This window comes from Arvicola amphibius, chromosome 7 (genome assembly GCF_903992535.2).
Source record: "Arvicola amphibius chromosome 7, mArvAmp1.2, whole genome shotgun sequence".
Classification (NCBI taxonomy): domain Eukaryota; kingdom Metazoa; phylum Chordata; class Mammalia; order Rodentia; family Cricetidae; genus Arvicola; species Arvicola amphibius.
The window spans coordinates 103,960,766-103,978,479 of NC_052053.1; positions in this window are offsets into that span (position 1 = coordinate 103,960,766).

Sequence of the window (17,714 nt, forward strand, 5' to 3'; positions counted from 1 at the left end):
ACTACTTCTTTTTGGCGTCAAATCTCATGAAAGCTAATGTGTTTCAGAAGAGGTGGCTGTTAGTTAAATCACATAAATATTAAGCAATTCACACCTTTTTGTGTAATTTTTGCATGATCATGGTTCACAGCACAGGCAATCAGGAACACTGAAAGACGACTATGCAACACGGCCAACAGAGAAGACCACAAGGAGGCTTTGTTCAGACTCCTGTACTTTACAAAGAACACACAATAGATGGTTGGAGTTTCATCAACACTGACCTATATTGAATACTTGTTGTGTGTGTGTCAGGCACTGAGCTAAGCCCTGTAACTGTGTATTCTTTATGATCTCCATCTGTAGTCTTCGAAACTTTTTGAAGTTACTTTAAAACTTTTTGAAGAATTCATCCTATTTTTTGTGTATGAATGCTTACATAAATGTATGTCTGTGCACCATATGCATTATGGTGCTGTGCAAGCCAGAAGAGAGTGTCAGATTTCCTGGAATTAGATTTATAAAGGATTTTGAGTGACTCTGTGGGTGCAGTGTCAAACCCCAATCTTTTGGAAGAACAGTCCCAAGTTCCTAACCACTGAGTTATCGCTGTAGCCCATCCCCATTGCATTATTTTTCAATTAGCATCATAATTTTATATGAGAAGAATAGAACAAAATACAAGTTCCCTAAAATCATATTGTGAAGTGAGTGAACTGAGCCCCTTGTATAATAACCTCCCATTTAAAGCTCGTCATTTCCACTGCAAGGTCTGTTCCCTAAACACCAACCCTAAAGGAAAACCAGAAGTTAGATGGTACCTCAGGGAGAAGGAAGGAATTAAATTCCAAGTGTAGAACCCACAGCAATCATTTACAGTTCTTTTTCTGCAAAGCAGGTCATTCTCCCCTACCATATATTACACACTTAATATTGGCTAAGGTGAAGTATTTTTAAACCATGAGGGTGCAACCCTCTATAAGAGAACAGAAACACAGGCATCTTCGAGACACACTGCAGTAGATGGAAAACCCAGGATGCCAGCTGTCAATGGGACAGATGCCCATGTGTATGCCAATTCTTGAGAAAGTAGTGACCAAGGAACATGAATATGCCCATGACATAGGCAGGTAAATGGTCCTTCTGAAATGACAATTTAATCAAGGCCATTAGTGGGAATCTGTCACAGTGATGCATTTTCACCCCATCACCAGATTAGTTGAGCTGCAAAGGTGATGCCATGCTTAAGCGGAAACCCAGTGGAGGCCTTTCTCTACCTTTGCCATTAGTCACCTTGAAAGTACCTCTCACTGATGCCTCTGAGTCACTGCTGGGTACTGGCCCTTTTACAAGTAGGAAAGAAACAACCTTGGCTGGCAATTAGGCTGGCACTGTGAGCACTCAATCATTCTCAACTAGATGTTGGATCCGTTCACATGCTACTGAACTCGAGCTTGGCTAGATGCTCCTCACAGGGAAAGCAGGACCAGAAAAAAAAAAAAAAAAAAACCTGCAGGTTAACGGCTACCTATGGTTAAGAAAAATGGTTTCAATTTGCATTGGCTTGTGAGCAGGCTCCTGCAGGGACATCCTAGGGTATGGTGATCAGAGATGACTCACAGACTGCATCACTGACACACCTCGGGGACCTAGCATGATACACACATTCTCTATTGTCATGGCGGTGGGCAAGGGCCCTGAGGCCAGAGAATTTATAATTGGAGCAGTTGTGCATGAAGATTAAATTCATGGTGCTCGTTGATCAGCAAAGGCTGTTGGGTGCTTTCTACCCGATGAGCACAACAAAGAATTTTGCGGGAAACAAGGGCAAGAGAAAAGACGCCAGTGTAAGCTAAGAAAGATGACTTTCTGAAAAATCTGAAGTTTAAAATATGAATCTATGACCCCATGTCTGTGTGACAGTAGACAGGGCATTCAAACTGTAACCTCAGCTCTCTCTTCTATACAATAAGCAGACTGGGGACAGCCTTAGCTACTGTTTCAAATTATACTCAAAGTAAACAAATCTATCAGTTACTTAGTAAGCTTAGTAACTGTGTGTTTGAAATTTTGGACACCTTATGAAGCATGTGCAATGCATGCTCCCTAAGGAAGCTCTCCATTCATCTAGACAGAGAGACTATATCTTGTAGAGATTACCAGAAATTCTGAGTTGAATGGAATTGGGTTTTAGAGACCATTTGTAAATTACCAATTGCACACCGTAAGTAATTGCCATAGATTATAACAAGGCTTTTTCTTCAGTAACGCCAGCCAGCAGCTAAGTTTACAAAGTAATTAGCACACTTATAATCCCACAGTGAGATTTAGAAAAGATTTTCAATCTGCCCATCATAACACAAGACACCTTTGTTGAATTACTGTGATCAACTGATATGTCCTTTAGGGATATTTCTTTGGAGTCACAATTGGCTTATTCATGTAATTTTCCTTTCTGTAAGATTTCCCATAACTATTGAAACAAATGAATATATATCTTTGAGATCTCATTTTTCAAGGTAAAAGATTGGTTGTTACATTATATTACTTGTTTCATGATTAAGATTACTTATAATGCTTTGTGTATTAGAAAATATAATATGTATTTCCTTAAATCTATGTTTAAATAATTACAGAGTCATAGAAAGTCTCTCTCTCTCTCTCTCTCTCTCTCACACACACACACACACACACACACACACACACACAAAGTCAGTCATTCTATGGACAAATTATGGAGCTTCCAGGACATGCTTGACTCTGTTTTCCCCAACAAGGAGCAATAGCAGTTGCCTAGCATGGGCAAGGCCCTGATTTCCATCCCCAGCACCATAAAATAAAAAGAATGAAAACCAGGGGGAAAAGTCCTTCCAATTTCTCCTTATAAAATCACCTTGGGCAGGAAGGCCCAAAGAGAGACACATGGATTTCCCTGGGAAAGGGAAATAGAAGAGATCTCTTGGGTAAAATGGGGGCTGGGAGTAGAATCATGAGGGATCTGGTGGGGTGAGGTGGGGTTGGGACAGTAATGAAAGAGATAACTTGATGCGGGGTTAGGGAGAAACCTGGTGCCAGGGAAACTCCCAGGAATCAAGGATGACCTCAGCTAAGACTCCTAGCAATAGTGGAGAGGGTGTCTGAACTGGCTTTCTCTTGTAATTAGATTGGTAACTACTCTAATTATCGTAAGAGCTCATTCTTCCAATAACTGGTGTAAACAGATACATTAATCCACAGTCAAACACTGAGTTCAGAGAATCCTGTTGAAGAGAGGGAGGAAGGAGTGTGTGAGCCAAGGGGATTAAGTCATCTCAATGGAACCCACAGAAACAACTAACCTGGGCTCACAGACTCTGGACAGACAGCTAGGGAGCCTACATGGGACCAACCTAGGCCCTCTATGTATGTGCAACAGTTGTGTATGGCTTGGTCTATTTGTGGACTCTTTGCAGGGGAATTAAGGCCTGACCCTAATCCTTGGGCTAACTTTTGGGAACCTATTCCTTATACTGGATTGCCTTGCCCAGCCTCAATACAAAGGGAGAAGCTTAGTCCTACCTCAACTTGATATACTTTATTGACATCCATGGGAGACCTGCCCCTTTCTGAACAAAAACAGGAGTGAATGGGATTAAGGAGCAGAGGGGAGGTGGGGGAGGGAGGGGAAACTGTGGTCAGGGTGTGAAGTAAATGAAAAAAATAATAATAAAAGAATACCTTATGTAACTACTGTACACAATCAAAAACCAAGGAATTGACAATGGCAATATAAAATCCACTCATCTTAGAATTCAACAGTGTATAGCCAGCTGTTTCTGTGTGTGCACATATGTGCATGTATCCAGGTCTATGTTAATTGTGTACACCTGCAATTTCAGACAAAAATTGCCATAATTATGACTCAGAAAGTTTTGATATCTCAAGGCTCTGTCTCAATATTATTTTGTGGATCCACCAACCTCTAGCTTCCATCCTTATACTTAACAGCTATAATTTCAATAACAACATATAATTGAATCATTAATGAACAATATTTTGAGATTAGCATTTTGTTCAGCACAGTGCCCTTGAAATTTGTCCAAGGTCTTGCAGATATCATTAAGACATTCCATATAATTTCTGCATGATATTTCACAAATGGATATACCACAGTTTTTTACACTTAAGAGATGTAAGACAAATTGGTTTTGGATTTGTGCAGGCCATTAAAAATAAAGTTGCAGGAATTTCAGACAAAGGTTTATTTATGAATATGTTTTTATTGTTGTTTGTTTTACTCTTTTGGCTTTTTGAGGAGCCCACCACCTAGCTCCCAAATAAATCACACACAGAGGTTTATTTTTAGTTACGAATGCCTGGCCTTAGCTTGGCTTGTTTCTTGCCAGCCTTTCTTAATTTAAATCATCCCAGTTAATTTTGCCTCTGAACTTTTATTTTTCTCTGTTTCTGTATACCTTTCTTTACTTCTTTCTCCGTGGCTTGCTGTGTAGCTGGGTGGCGGGCCCCTGATGTCCTCCTCTCCTTGTTCTTTTGCTCCTTCTCTTCCTCATTTCACCTATTTATCCTCCCTGCCTGCCAGCCCTGCCTATCCTTGCCCCTGCCTTGCAATTGGATGTTCAGGTCTTTATTAGACCAGCAGGTGTTCTAGATAGGCAAAGAATCACAGCTTCACAGAGTTAAACAAATGCAACATAAACAAAGCAACACAGCTTAAAATAATATTCCTTCCTCAGTTATAGATGTCCAAGTACAACCTCTGAGTCATTTATAGTCATGGTTACTTTTATTTAAGAAAAATAAAACCCTCTCAAATCATCTTCCAGGATGGCCACACAATTCTTTATTTGCGTGACTAGGGATGAGTAACTGGTTTCTTTCAACTTGTTGCTCGCCCTTTGGGTCGTCAGTCACCATAGTCTATTGCCATCATCAATCTTTTCCCTATCGGACATTTTAATAAGTATACAGTTATTCTCGTTATGGTTTACTCTGCATTTTCTAATGACTAACAGAGCAGCTTTTAATGTGAGTATCTGCACTCCTAGATAAAACATCTACTCACATTATTGCCATTTTCAAGCTAAATTATTTTTCTTTACTATTGAATTTTGAGATGATTTGAAATGTTTTTTTAAGTTTGATATGACCCTATGTACTGACTGTTTTCATTAATAGACCTTTGGGCACCTTTGCTTAAACTTCTCAAAGTGCTTTAGTATCATAGCCAAAATGTCTGTCTAGCCTTAAGGCCTTCCTAGTGTTTATATGCCCATTTTTCTATAAGTTTTTAATTTTATATTACACATGTAAGTGCATGATCCATTTTGATGTGTAAGATATTACATTTAGGAATAAGTATTTTTTTCTAGGGATAGTTTGTGGACTTTTATGGGTTTTGTTTTGACCTACATATATTCCATTGTTCCAACATCATTTGTCAAAAAGGCTATCCTTTCTCTGATGAGGACAGCTTTGTGTATTTCTGAGAAAGAAAAATCATGCAGTATGATCATGGTCATGTATATATACTTTTGTGTTCTCTCTTCTGTTCCAATCATCTGTGTATCCACCCCTCTGCCAATAGTGCCCTCTCCTGATTAATATGGCTACACAATATGGCATAGGGTAAAATAATTCCCTTTACTTTATTCTTTTTTCAAAAGCAATATTTACAATGAGTCTTTTGACACACCAAATAATACTTTTAGCATAGATGAATATATCTACAAGATTCTTACTACTGTTTTGATGTGAATTATGAAAATCTATAGATCAATTTAGGAAGAATTGGCATCTTTCCTGTGTTGAGTCTTCCAGCCCATGAATTGAATTTAGAAACTAAATTCAAAATTTACTTTCCAATAGACACCAGCAAGTCCAGTTTCAGTGCTAACATAGGCTACCAAAAAGAGCATTGTTCTTCATTTAAAAACAGAACTGTCACTAGTAACTTGTTCCAGTTGTGTGCAAGTCTGATAGCACGGAGCAACTAGAAACTAGCTAAACTTCTGAAGACAGGCAGTCCAGAGAGGCAGGCCCCCAGCACTGATTTCACCTAGACATGTGTAATACACACCATGCAATCCAGAAAGAACAACTCAGGTAAAATTTTGAATGACCCACTAAAGACCTTCAGGCTATAAGGAAAGTATGACGTCATTGTACATTCAAGGGTCTTAGCACTTATTTGTAGACTTATATTCAATGGGTTTTTCCACACACTAAATTGGAAAACATGAAGAACTAGGAGAAAATTGCTCATCTGACGTAAGCTCAGGTGACAGCAATACTGCCCCAAACTTCCAAGATCAATGTCTGCTATACCACCCACGAAGCAAAGCCTTAATCTACAGGGAGAAGGAAAACAGAGTATCAGGACCTTGTAGAAGCTAGGTGACTCTGAAAGGAAATAAGAAAGCTCCTCTACTGAGGAGTGGGCAGGGTACACACTATGCCAAACTAAGTCTGGAAAAGGTCAAGGTGATTTGAAGGTGAAACTCCTGAAATTCATGGTACTGTGGTTGCAGATGACAGACACATAACCTCGTCCTGCTACTCTCTCCCAGAAGACTAACGAGTGCCTGGCACAGCCATAGAACAAAAGAAAAAAGAGAAAAGTGGAGAAAGATTCTCTCTCGAGTATCACTCCAAGGGAAAAGCAACAATATGAGCAGAAATTGGAAATCTAATTGCTGATGAGCTGGGTCACAGCTCAAAGCATTGATAGACGAAATTAGAGCTCTTGGTGAATAAAAACAAACATGAAACACATCCAAGGCTTGCTCGGCTGAATTCAAACCTGCACAATCCAGATACAGCAGAAGGAAAAGAGGGTTAATCTGAAAGCCTGCAATCCAAACTCCTAAGGTAACTGGTGCAGAAGGGTGGCATGGGATACCTTTTGAATTGTAAGGCAAATTAGGAAGACCCTGTCTCACAATAAAAAGTAAGAGGGGAGCTGAGAATATGTCAGTGGCGAAGTGCTTGCTTGGAATGAATGAGACTCAAAGTCTCTACTGATGCGAGTGTGCTTGGGTTTGTGTGTGTATACATATGAATGTGTTTGTCACTACAGAACCTTCAATGTTCATCAAAAAGCATGAGATGCAGGGCAGCCAGTAAAGCACACTCTTAGGCAACAAAGCAAGTGCCAGTTTAGTCTCAAATATGACACAGATATTGGAACTATCAAACACAGAACTTGAAACAATTGTGGCTATGTTGAAGGCATCAGCTAGGGAAGGCAGACAACATGTGGTGTCATGTGAGTAATTTCAGAATCCCTATGAACTGGCCAGGTAAAGCCCTCCCTCCCCAGCTCCACTGCTCACCAAGGCAGAAAGAAAACCTTTCCAGTTGGAGGCAAAGCACATCGCTTTCCTTTTCTTTCATATAGCTCTGTTGATTAAACGGATTTGGCCAACATCACTCTATGAAAGATTGCTGGATTCCTAGTTAGATAACTACCTGGGTCTGGATTGTTCCTGCTTCCAGACAGAAGAGACTCCCCCCAAACACAGCCCTCAAAGTCGGGTGCCTCTAGTCTACTTCTGTAAATTTCAGTGTACTGGATCCACATTCCCACCTCTCCTGCAGGCTGTCTTCCACCCTCTCTGTAATAAGATTGCTTTTAGGTTTGCTCATGGTGACTGTATAGTTGGAGGGAGAGAGAAGTTTCACCTCAAGAAACAGATCCCAGTAACAAATCCATAAGACACTGGCCACAACATGCTTCACAGTGAGCATTCAGAAATGTTATATGAGTTTAATACATTTTTTTCTTCAATATTTTGCTTGTATGAATTTCCATTTTTTCCAATAAAATCTTTCCTCCATGCATAAGCCACTATTTTTGAGCAATACTGTCTCATGGGACATGAGGGAAACATACACACACATGCACACACACACACACACACACACACACAGAAATCTATCAGACATGTAAACTTCTGAATACATTTGATTACATTTTATTACATCATTCTAAAGAATGAGATTTCAAAGGAAATACACATTTCAACTAACTCAAAAAGCATAACACAAACACTTCACAAGTCCTTTGCAAATTGAAATTGTGATAGACCTGGAAGACATTGGCTGTTAAGTTTTCAGAAAGCCAGGTGAAAACCTCGGTCCCTGGAGAAATGTCAACAGCTAAGAAATTCCACATAAATCATATATCATCATGCCCTTTTCACGTTCAGAGATGCCCTTGATTAAAAAATGATATGTCATATCCATATCAGTGAGTTGTTAATTGTGTGCTCCTTCCCCTTCAGGACCAGGTATAGCTGTAAGTATGAGGAAGCAGGCTTAGAAGTTTTAGACTCACACTGGTGTCATGGACTCTGAGCAGTGAGTACAGTTTATAGCCACCAATAGATACAGAGCATCCACCTTGAATTGGTTTTCACAAATACTTCCCATAGCAACATCTGAGAGTGCATTGCCTTAAGGAAGAGCAGCTAGGTCAGGCTAAGAACCAGTTACTGGCACATGTCAAATTTAACCACCACTGCTATTTCCCTTTCATTTTTAAACTGTTATGATTTTAGCTCATATAAAACCTAAAATCAGCCCAGTGTCTCTGGTAACATTTATAGGAAGAGATTGCTGTAGAGTAAAAAAAAAAAAAGAAACAAAACAAAAGAAGCATGTATTCTTCCTATGAGTTTTAGTAAATCTCAAGGTCAAGCACACTAATAATTAGAGCTACTCAGGGGTGGCTTGACTAAGACAGGAAATCAATTGAACATTAACTATGTAAAAGAGAACACTTCACCATTTTATTGCTCTTGGATGAGTAGGTCAAAGATGTCATTCCAAGTTGAGAGCAATATAAAGTTCTCCCAAAAGCAGTTGGGTCACGGAAATGGGAGCTGGTGGGTTTGAGGACAGGGAAGGAAGAGAAGTCAGAGCTCCCTGGCTTCAGAGGAATGGAAACACACTAAGCGCTTAGGCAGACACTGTGCCTGTAAGAATGTGTAGGGGGGGGGGGGAGGGACTGCAGCTGGGTTGAGAGTTCTTAGGGCACCAGAGATATCCGCTCCAGCCTCTGGCTATACTTCAATGAGAACAAGAGCCCTGAACATTGTATGTAAGTGTTGCCATCGTGGAAATAGGGAAGTGGGCATTAGTAGACTTTCTAGGAACATGCTTCTACTGTAGTGTATAAAGATGAGGGATTCACATATTCTAAACTACTTGGCATAGGTTGAATATTTGTGTACCCACAACATGTTTATGTTATGTGATGACGTAAGGAGGTGGGACTCTGGGGATAATGATTGTATCATAAGGTCACAGACATTGTTAATGGTACTACTACCCTTGTAAAATTTTGCTTTAGTAACTATCTAACGTGCAGTTCTTTCTAGATGACGAACACGCAAGCAAAATACGAGGTCCCATCACTTTGTTAAACCTGAATCTGCCCGACAGCTTGGGGTACAGCTCAAACTCTATGCTTATGGCCATGTGCACATATGAAGAGTAGAGCAATTATATGTTAATAAGTCACCTGTGGTGTTTTGAATAAAAATGTCCCACAAGCTCAGATATTTGAATACTTAGTCAGCATTGGTGGGACTTTTAGGGTAAGTGGCATTGCAGAAGTATGTCACTGAGGCACAGGCTTCAGGAGTTTGGAGTCTTGTGCTACATCCAGTTTGCTCTCTCTACGTCATGCTTGCTTGAAGACCTGAGCACTCAGCTTCCTGCTCTTAATGTCACGCCTGCTGCTTGCTGCCCTGCCTTCCTGCTGTGACGGACTCTTAGCCTCCTGAAGTATAAGCCAAATAAACTCACACTTCCTTATGTTGTCATTGTCTATGACACTTTATGACAGCAACAGAAAGGTCACTAAGACACCACCTAAGCCAAGCTCTTGTCACAAGAGCTTCTGTGATGTAACCACCAAATCTCTCACGTTTTTAAGGAATTGAGTTTGTCAGGAAAAGGCGCAGTGGCTTACTTCTCCCTGAGGGCTTTTATTGTTCCTTTCCATACGAACCCCTGTGCCTCCACCTCTCTCAGCATCTGATAACTACCATCTGCAAGAATGATGTTTCCCAAGTAAATTGTATCGCATGCTAAAAATAACCAATGATTACGTACTATACACTTCTCTATCACCAACAGTAATTTCTAATGCCCTCTTCACAAAATCTTAAATATTTTAGGTGATGGCTGTGCTAATTAGTTCAATTTCATCACTCTACATTATATCCAGAAACCACAGAGCTACTTTGGGCCCCATAAATATTGCAACTAATATTTCTGAATCCAAAATAAAAAATAAATGTTGGAGGAAAGAAACTGAGGGACTAATGTTGCAGGCATTCTAATTTATAAGCTGTAGGGATGAAATAAAACAAAAGTCCCCTAATAAAATCTGTTGATGGGCCAGTGATGTCATCAGAGTAGAGAAAGCTCGGACAGGGCAACTGATTCTCATCAGCAGTCCTTTTGCTTACTTTACGGGGTAGGGAACAAGACTCCCCATAGACCCCCAAGAATAATTCAGTGCCCCCCTAATCTCCCTTCTGAGCACCTCGTTTGTCTAACCGTAGTCAGTTACTGCTGTAGTACACATACAGCAGAAGACTGGGACCTGTACACATCTCCTTTGCTTACCTCTGCATTCAGGGCCTGTCACCAAAGAGACTTTGAATGCACATTTGTTTGAGAAATTATAGGAACTATCAAAAAGACAGTTTTAGGGGCTGGCAAGATGACTCAAGGGTTCATGTCCTGCTCTGGCAGGAGACCTGAGTTTGGTTCTCTGTACCCATATAGGGCAACTCACAACTGCCTGTAACTCTTGCTCCACCCATGTAGGTTGCCTCACAAATGCCTATAACTCTGGCTCCAGGAGCTCAGCTACCTTGCTCTGGACTCTTCCTCGAGCATTTGCACTCACATAAGCACACCCTACCACACATATACACATACATAATTTAAGAATAATAAAAAAATTCTGTAACCAGACAAGGCTTCCAGTGGAGAGGTTGCCATATCAACCCAGCCACAAAACCTTCGACCTGCAATTTATCCAGCCTGCAAGATGTGCTGGGGTAAAAGTGGCACATGACCTGAAGGAGTAGCCAATGACTGATGCAATCTGAGAGCCATGCCGTGAGAGAGAGCCCAGGACTGACACTGTCTGAGGGCCAGGACCTTGAAGTGGGAGAGCCCAGAGACCAAGGATAGAACCAAACACATCTGGGGGAGAAGAAAAAGAAAGAATGGAGGGAGAGTAGAAGGGAGGAAGGAAGAAAAGAAGCCAATGAAATGATTTCTAATGGTACTCTGCTGTACTTGTAGACTGGAGTCTAGCATAGTCATCATCAGAGAGGTTCTTCCTCCAGCAACTGATGGGAGCAGATGCTGAGACCCACAGCCAAGCATTAGCTGGACCTCAGGAAACCTTGCAAAAAGAGGGGGAGGAAGGGCTGTAGAAACCAGAAGGGTCAAGGGCACCACAAGGAAATGGCCCGCAGAATCAATTAAGTAGGACTTGTGGGGCTCCCAGACACTGAGTCAAGAACCACCAGTGAGCCTACATGGATCTGTGCTAAGTCCTCTGCATTTATGTTACGGTTACGCAGCCTGGTGTTCTTGTGGAACACTTAACAGTGGGAGAAGGGACTATCTCTGACTCTTTTTCCTGCTTTTGGGACCCTTTTCTTCCTACTGGGTTACCTTTATCAGCCTTAAGATGAGGGAATATGCCTATATCTTATTACCTTATTACCACTTGGAAATGTCGTGTTTGGTTGATGGTATACCTATCCTTTTATGATGAAAGAAGGAGTGGATCTGAGGGAGCAGGAGGGTTTGAGAGGAGAGGAGGGAGGGAAGAATTTTCTTCAAAAATTAAAAAGAAATAAAAGATTTTAAGAATCAATATATTTGCCAAGGTGTCTCTAGATTTCTCACTAGTCTGTGAGAACAACAGCAGTCCAGGTTGGGCCCTCATTAAAAGTGAGATATTTCTTTCTTTTTTTTTTAATGATTTATCTAACTTTATGTACATTGGTGTGAAGGTGTCAGATCTCGTGGAACTGCATTTTCAGACAGTTGTGAGCTGCCATTAAAAGTGAGATATTTCAACCAAGCTGGCAGCAAATGATGGATCTTCCAACCAAAACCTCCTTTCCCCTGAGGAATTCCAGATATATAAAATAATGATATTTATGAAAAATAAAAAATAAAAAAATTACAAGTAAGTGCAGAAAAACATCATAGAATTGTCTGACATGCATTTGCATGCGCAGGACTTGAACATTAAAAATAAATACATTTGATTAAAGAAATATTGATAGTGTAGCGTTTTATTTCTGGAGCTGCTGCAATAAAAATGTGAACAATAAACAAAACAGTTTCAGACGGAAATAACCTTACCCCCATCACTAAAGATGCGCATTGTGGGATTTGACAATCTGTTATTAAACATAGACAGCAAATAAGCACAGCAAGCTTAGTCTGGGTATTTGCATGTGTGCCACTGGCTTAAATAAAGGAACAGCATACTGTTCGCAAAAGTGAAAAAGTCTCCAGTATGCTGGATGCAACTCAAAGCCAATTTCACCTTCGCAGTCGGAAATACCAGGAGCAGATGGTCAGAGATGCCGTGGTAATCACTTTATCATCAGCATATGGAAAGAGGGATGCTCACAGTGTACAGCCCCAGTATTGCCGCCTCTGAGCCAGGCCCCAGAGTGACACACACTCTTTTAGAAAATTGGCTGCATTCAGCTCCACTTAGAATGGTTCACTTGATAGCATGACTCCCCTTCTTGGTGGGGAATTTAAGGGAAAGCTCTCTTGTTATCCTAATTGCTAGATATTAATCAGGAGTGATTGAAGCCTGTGTTACTATGGTAACTGGAGTCCTACCGAGTAGCTGTTCTCAATTTCAAAGAATTAACCCTCCCTGTTAGTAAATTAGTGCCAAAGTCGCTTTCAGTCTTCCTCTGTAAGCTACCCCTGGTCCCTCTGGCACATTTTCAGTTGCCGGACATGGCAATGACTCACAAACTAACACTGAGCAACAAGTAACTAAAGAGTTTGTTGTCAGAAGTCCATCATCATTTCTAAACAACAGAGGGCTTTGTCCAGTCTTAGCACTCCTGATAGTTTGGGTAATTCTTCATAGAAAAATGGATCCTGTCCATTGTAAAATCATTAACTTCTGCCTTCTGGATATCTACAGCAGAAACCTTCCTAGATGTGAATGTAGATTTCAAATGCCTTCAGAAATTGAGAAGTTTCTCTTCTGGCTACAAACTGCTGCTAACATAAAGGAAAGTTTAAGGGATGGAATACCTTGTTAAAAGAAGAATTTATGACTGACACATCTGGGAGTGCACACCGCGATCAAATGGAGTATGTTTGAATGGAGTATGTGCTTATTTTATTAGAAGATGGTTGGTTTGTTGGCTGATTGCAGGGCCCTCCACCTTTAAGCTTGGTTTTGCCCTGCTTTTTCTTTTGTGGATAGAAGCATCTCTCTCCCGGTAATTAAAGCTTAGGCAAGTACAGCTGTCAGTAGGTGTTTGGCTGGGAACTGTCCCACCTGGCTGTTTGATCTGCAGAGGTTATTTTGGGTTCCACCTTGTTTTTGTTCTAAATCCCTTCCCCAGTGTTCTGCTAGCTATTGTCTATGTGGTATTGTCTATGAGGCACTGTACTGAACATAATATAAATGGGCAAATATAAAACCAAAAAAGGTGCAGTCTGCTTTCTGGGAACTCAACAATGAGCAGATGCATTCTGGAGCTGAATTTGGGTTTGCATTTCTTTAGAGGAGCATTAAAAACAATCTTAAAGTGCAGGATGGAAAGTTTGGGGGTTTGTACTGTTATAACTTGCTGGTGCTTCCTTTGAAACACCTAATACGGAACTCTGCACTTTACCCAGATGTTGTACAGGCCCACCCAGTCCATCCATATATTCTGGGATGTTCCTACTCTCTTGGTGGGTTTCACACACAGTGGGACCAAATCCTTCTGACCTGGTAACCATTCTTTAGGAGTCCTCTATGTAAGTCCTCCAGCCAGAAACTCTCCACTCTGGGAGCCAAGGTAGGATTTCTGCACCCTCTCTTCACTTCTGTGTCTTGTCACTCTCCTGTCCCTACAAGAAACTGTGGCATCCCAGTTAAGGAACTTTCTGCAGGCTGGGCAGTGGTGGCACAGGCCTTTAATCTCAGCAGTCAGGAAGCAGAGGCAGGTAGATCTCTGTGAGTTAAAGGCCAGACAGTTCAGGACAGCCAGGGCTGTTGCACAGAGAAATCCTATCTCAAAAAAAATAAAGAAAGAAAGAAAGAAAGAAAGAAAGAAAGAAAGAAAGAAAGAAAGAAAGAAAGAAAGAAACATTCTACAGATTACTCAGGTTCACTGAACATGTGTTTTGAATCCGAATAGAATATTATTATTTGTAGCATGCTTCAAGATCACAACTGGAGATTCGCAAGAAGGCAATATAGAGCTGGGGAGATGTATCAGTGGAGAGAGAACTTGACACACACATGTAACGAACTGGAACTCAGATTCCCAGCACCTGCCTGAAAGCTTGGTGCATACGGTAGTCTGCTGGTATTCCCAGCACTCCAGAAACAGAAGCAAAGAGTCCCCAGAACAAGCCATCTAGTGGAACGAGGCAAAGTCATAAGCTCTTGAGCTCTTGGTTCAACAAGAGACTTAGCCTCAGTAAGTAGAAAGCTACCCTAGAGACATGGGTGCCAACTTCTCTCCTCTAAATTCATGCATACAGACCCATGCATGGACACTCCTACACACATCTAAAATGCATACACACACACACACACACACACACACACACACACACACACACACCACATCCACACACATGCAAAGAAAACAAAGGAAGAAAATACAAGCACGTATCTGAGATGTCAGCCCAGATAGCAGATCCTATTGTATTAATAGAGTTTGTCACCGAGCCAAGTATAACAACTAACACATGTGTAGACAACATACATGCTCTGGGTGCACCACCCTGTGCTAGATGCTTTGGAAACAAAGGGAATTTGAGCCTCTCATGTACCAAACACCAGTTAAAGGACTTTTAGCTTCACTTTTACTTCACAGAGAAAGTTACTGTAAAGGTGAGATATAATGCAAAAATTATACAGAATGTCCAACAATTGCAAGTTCACTGTACTAAAAAGGTGACCTCAAACAAGGTTCTAAGCCTAACCAGAATCCCAATAAAATACCTTGAGATGCATTCAGTGGTGCCTTTTATCGTTTAGCATATCAACAGCTAGCCTGTTTCAATTGCTACATGTAAGTTATTTGTTCAAGAACTGTGCCACTCTTAACCCCAAGAATATGGCTGGTTTTGGTCTCAATGTAGACTGCACCAACTCTACAGTGAATGGCTGAATCCTATATTTACAGGAATCCTAATAAAAGAACGCAGTGATGGTTTGCTTCTTATTGCTACATTGCTCCTATTAACTGCAGTCTTCTAGAAATAATGGCATCCTTAAATTAAAATTGGCCACATTCCCAGAAGTCCTTGAGCTCCCTTACCAAATCCTCCTTCAACTGCTGCAGTGGTCCAGATGAAAACTTTAAACTGATAATTGCAGAGTGCCCATGCCATGATTACTCCCTAGTCTCCCTTTTGATGAAAGGGAGTCTGTACCCTCAGCAGTATGAGATAACCAGAGAGACAGCTGGATCCTTTACCCTTGGGACTGAATGATGAGGATTTTCATCACAATGGGTTTTCTCTCCATGGGTTTCACAGGTATCAGACCCATAATTTTCTGCGATTATAGCCCCTCCTTGTGAATCCTTTAAGCAATTAGTCAGATTTTATTCTGTCATATAGACTCACAGCTTGAGAGAATGGAGGCACAACCTGCCACCAGATCCCTATATGGGCTGAAGGACCAGGTTACCCTTGGTTCCTACAGGCAGATATGGTTGACAACAGACTGGTTATCATGGGAATAAAATTCACCAGGCTGAGAACTGGTATACTATGAGTTATCTGGTAGGTAGGATATGCAAACAAGTGGGGAACATTTCCTACTATCTTAAAGACATATCTGGAAGGAGCAGGGTGCCCATGAATAGGTATTCAGGATCCTGAGAGGCTCAAGGACCTCAAACGGTGCTTAAAATTAAAATCTTACCATGTCCCATGGACTTTTAGAAATTCATCTATGATTCCAACCTTCCTTACACATACATGGCAAGAACATTGCAGATGGCCCATGTACCATACCTAATCTCATATTGATTACAGCAGATTGATTTCTTATCTTTCTAAATATGTTCAATGAGGGAATTCTACTACTTGAAGAGACTTGAGAGGAAAATGTTCATACCTTGCTGGAATGCTGTTAGAGTTGGCAATAACACAACAGTGAAACTCTGGAGAGTCATTGCCTGCATACAGGTTTCAAAACAAAAGAACAAGTCAGTGTTAGACACAATTGAAATACTATTTTATTCCAACAGAGGACCTCCAACTAAGGATTCCCATAATGTTTCTAAAAGCAACTGATCTTCAGAAGTAGACAGATGACCTTAGCATCAAACAAGTCATCCCATTTAGAAGGCAGCTGCTGCCCAACAGCAGACTGAGACTCTCTAGTTCAGGCTACAAATTCCACCCTTTTTAGAATCATTGTCATTTATGAAGCTATGGTTGTTTTACAACACAATAACTCTTGTCTTCTTTCCTACTTATGATAAATGCAGGCTCAAAACATTTTCATTCTCATGCTGCTATCAAGTTATTTCAAATAGTCAGGCTGCAGGGTATATTGTCATCATAAGACACAAATTATAATAGTTCTGTTTGCATCAATGAAACTGTAGGGAATCCTGATAATGGTATTGTTAGAAAATGAAGATTATCACCAGTGGAATAATGCATGTGTGTCTAATGTATAACTAAAAGCATATCAACCTATGACTTTGCTAGTTTCCCTAAGAAATAATGGATTATTGTAATCTATTTGTTAAAATCAGACATAAATCTACTGTGAATTCAATAATGCAGTGGGCCAAGAATTTGACACATAAAAGAGAATACTAACATCACCAACATGTAGCAGCCAATGGCAAGCCTCAGTTCTGATGTCATGCTATGAACAACCAGTTATCTTCCTGCTTTTTTATGGAACTAACAAATATTGCTTCCTTGCAAGGTTCTAGGACTATAAATGAGCCTTCCAATATATCCAGAAGTTATGAATATTTGGAATTATTTGACAGTAGCGTGCAGTCCTCCAAACAAAGTAGCTAAACGGAAAGAGCACGCAGATAGACGATTGGTGAAAGAGGTAGCTATATAGGTGACTCGTGTGGAAGTGTGCACAAAATGATGCATTTGGACACTGTTGCTAAGAATGCCTAATAATGCGGCCACTATAAAAACCAGAAGAACATTTTCATAAAATTAAAAAAGAGAACTATCAGTGATTCAGCAGGTGCACTCTGGGTAGTCACCCAAAATAATAGAGGTGACCCTATAAGCTACAAGATCCACTCTGCACCCAAACCTTTCTATCCCCCATGACAGCAGAGGAACTCTAAAACACAGGCTGCAACTACACAGAGAGGACCAAGAGGTGAGTGACCACCCACCCAGCGGGACACCCCACTCTCTAGGCTTTCTCTACCAGGGTAAAACCCCGGCCCCTATCCGACCTGCCTCAGCTTCTCTAGCCACCCAGCAGGCAG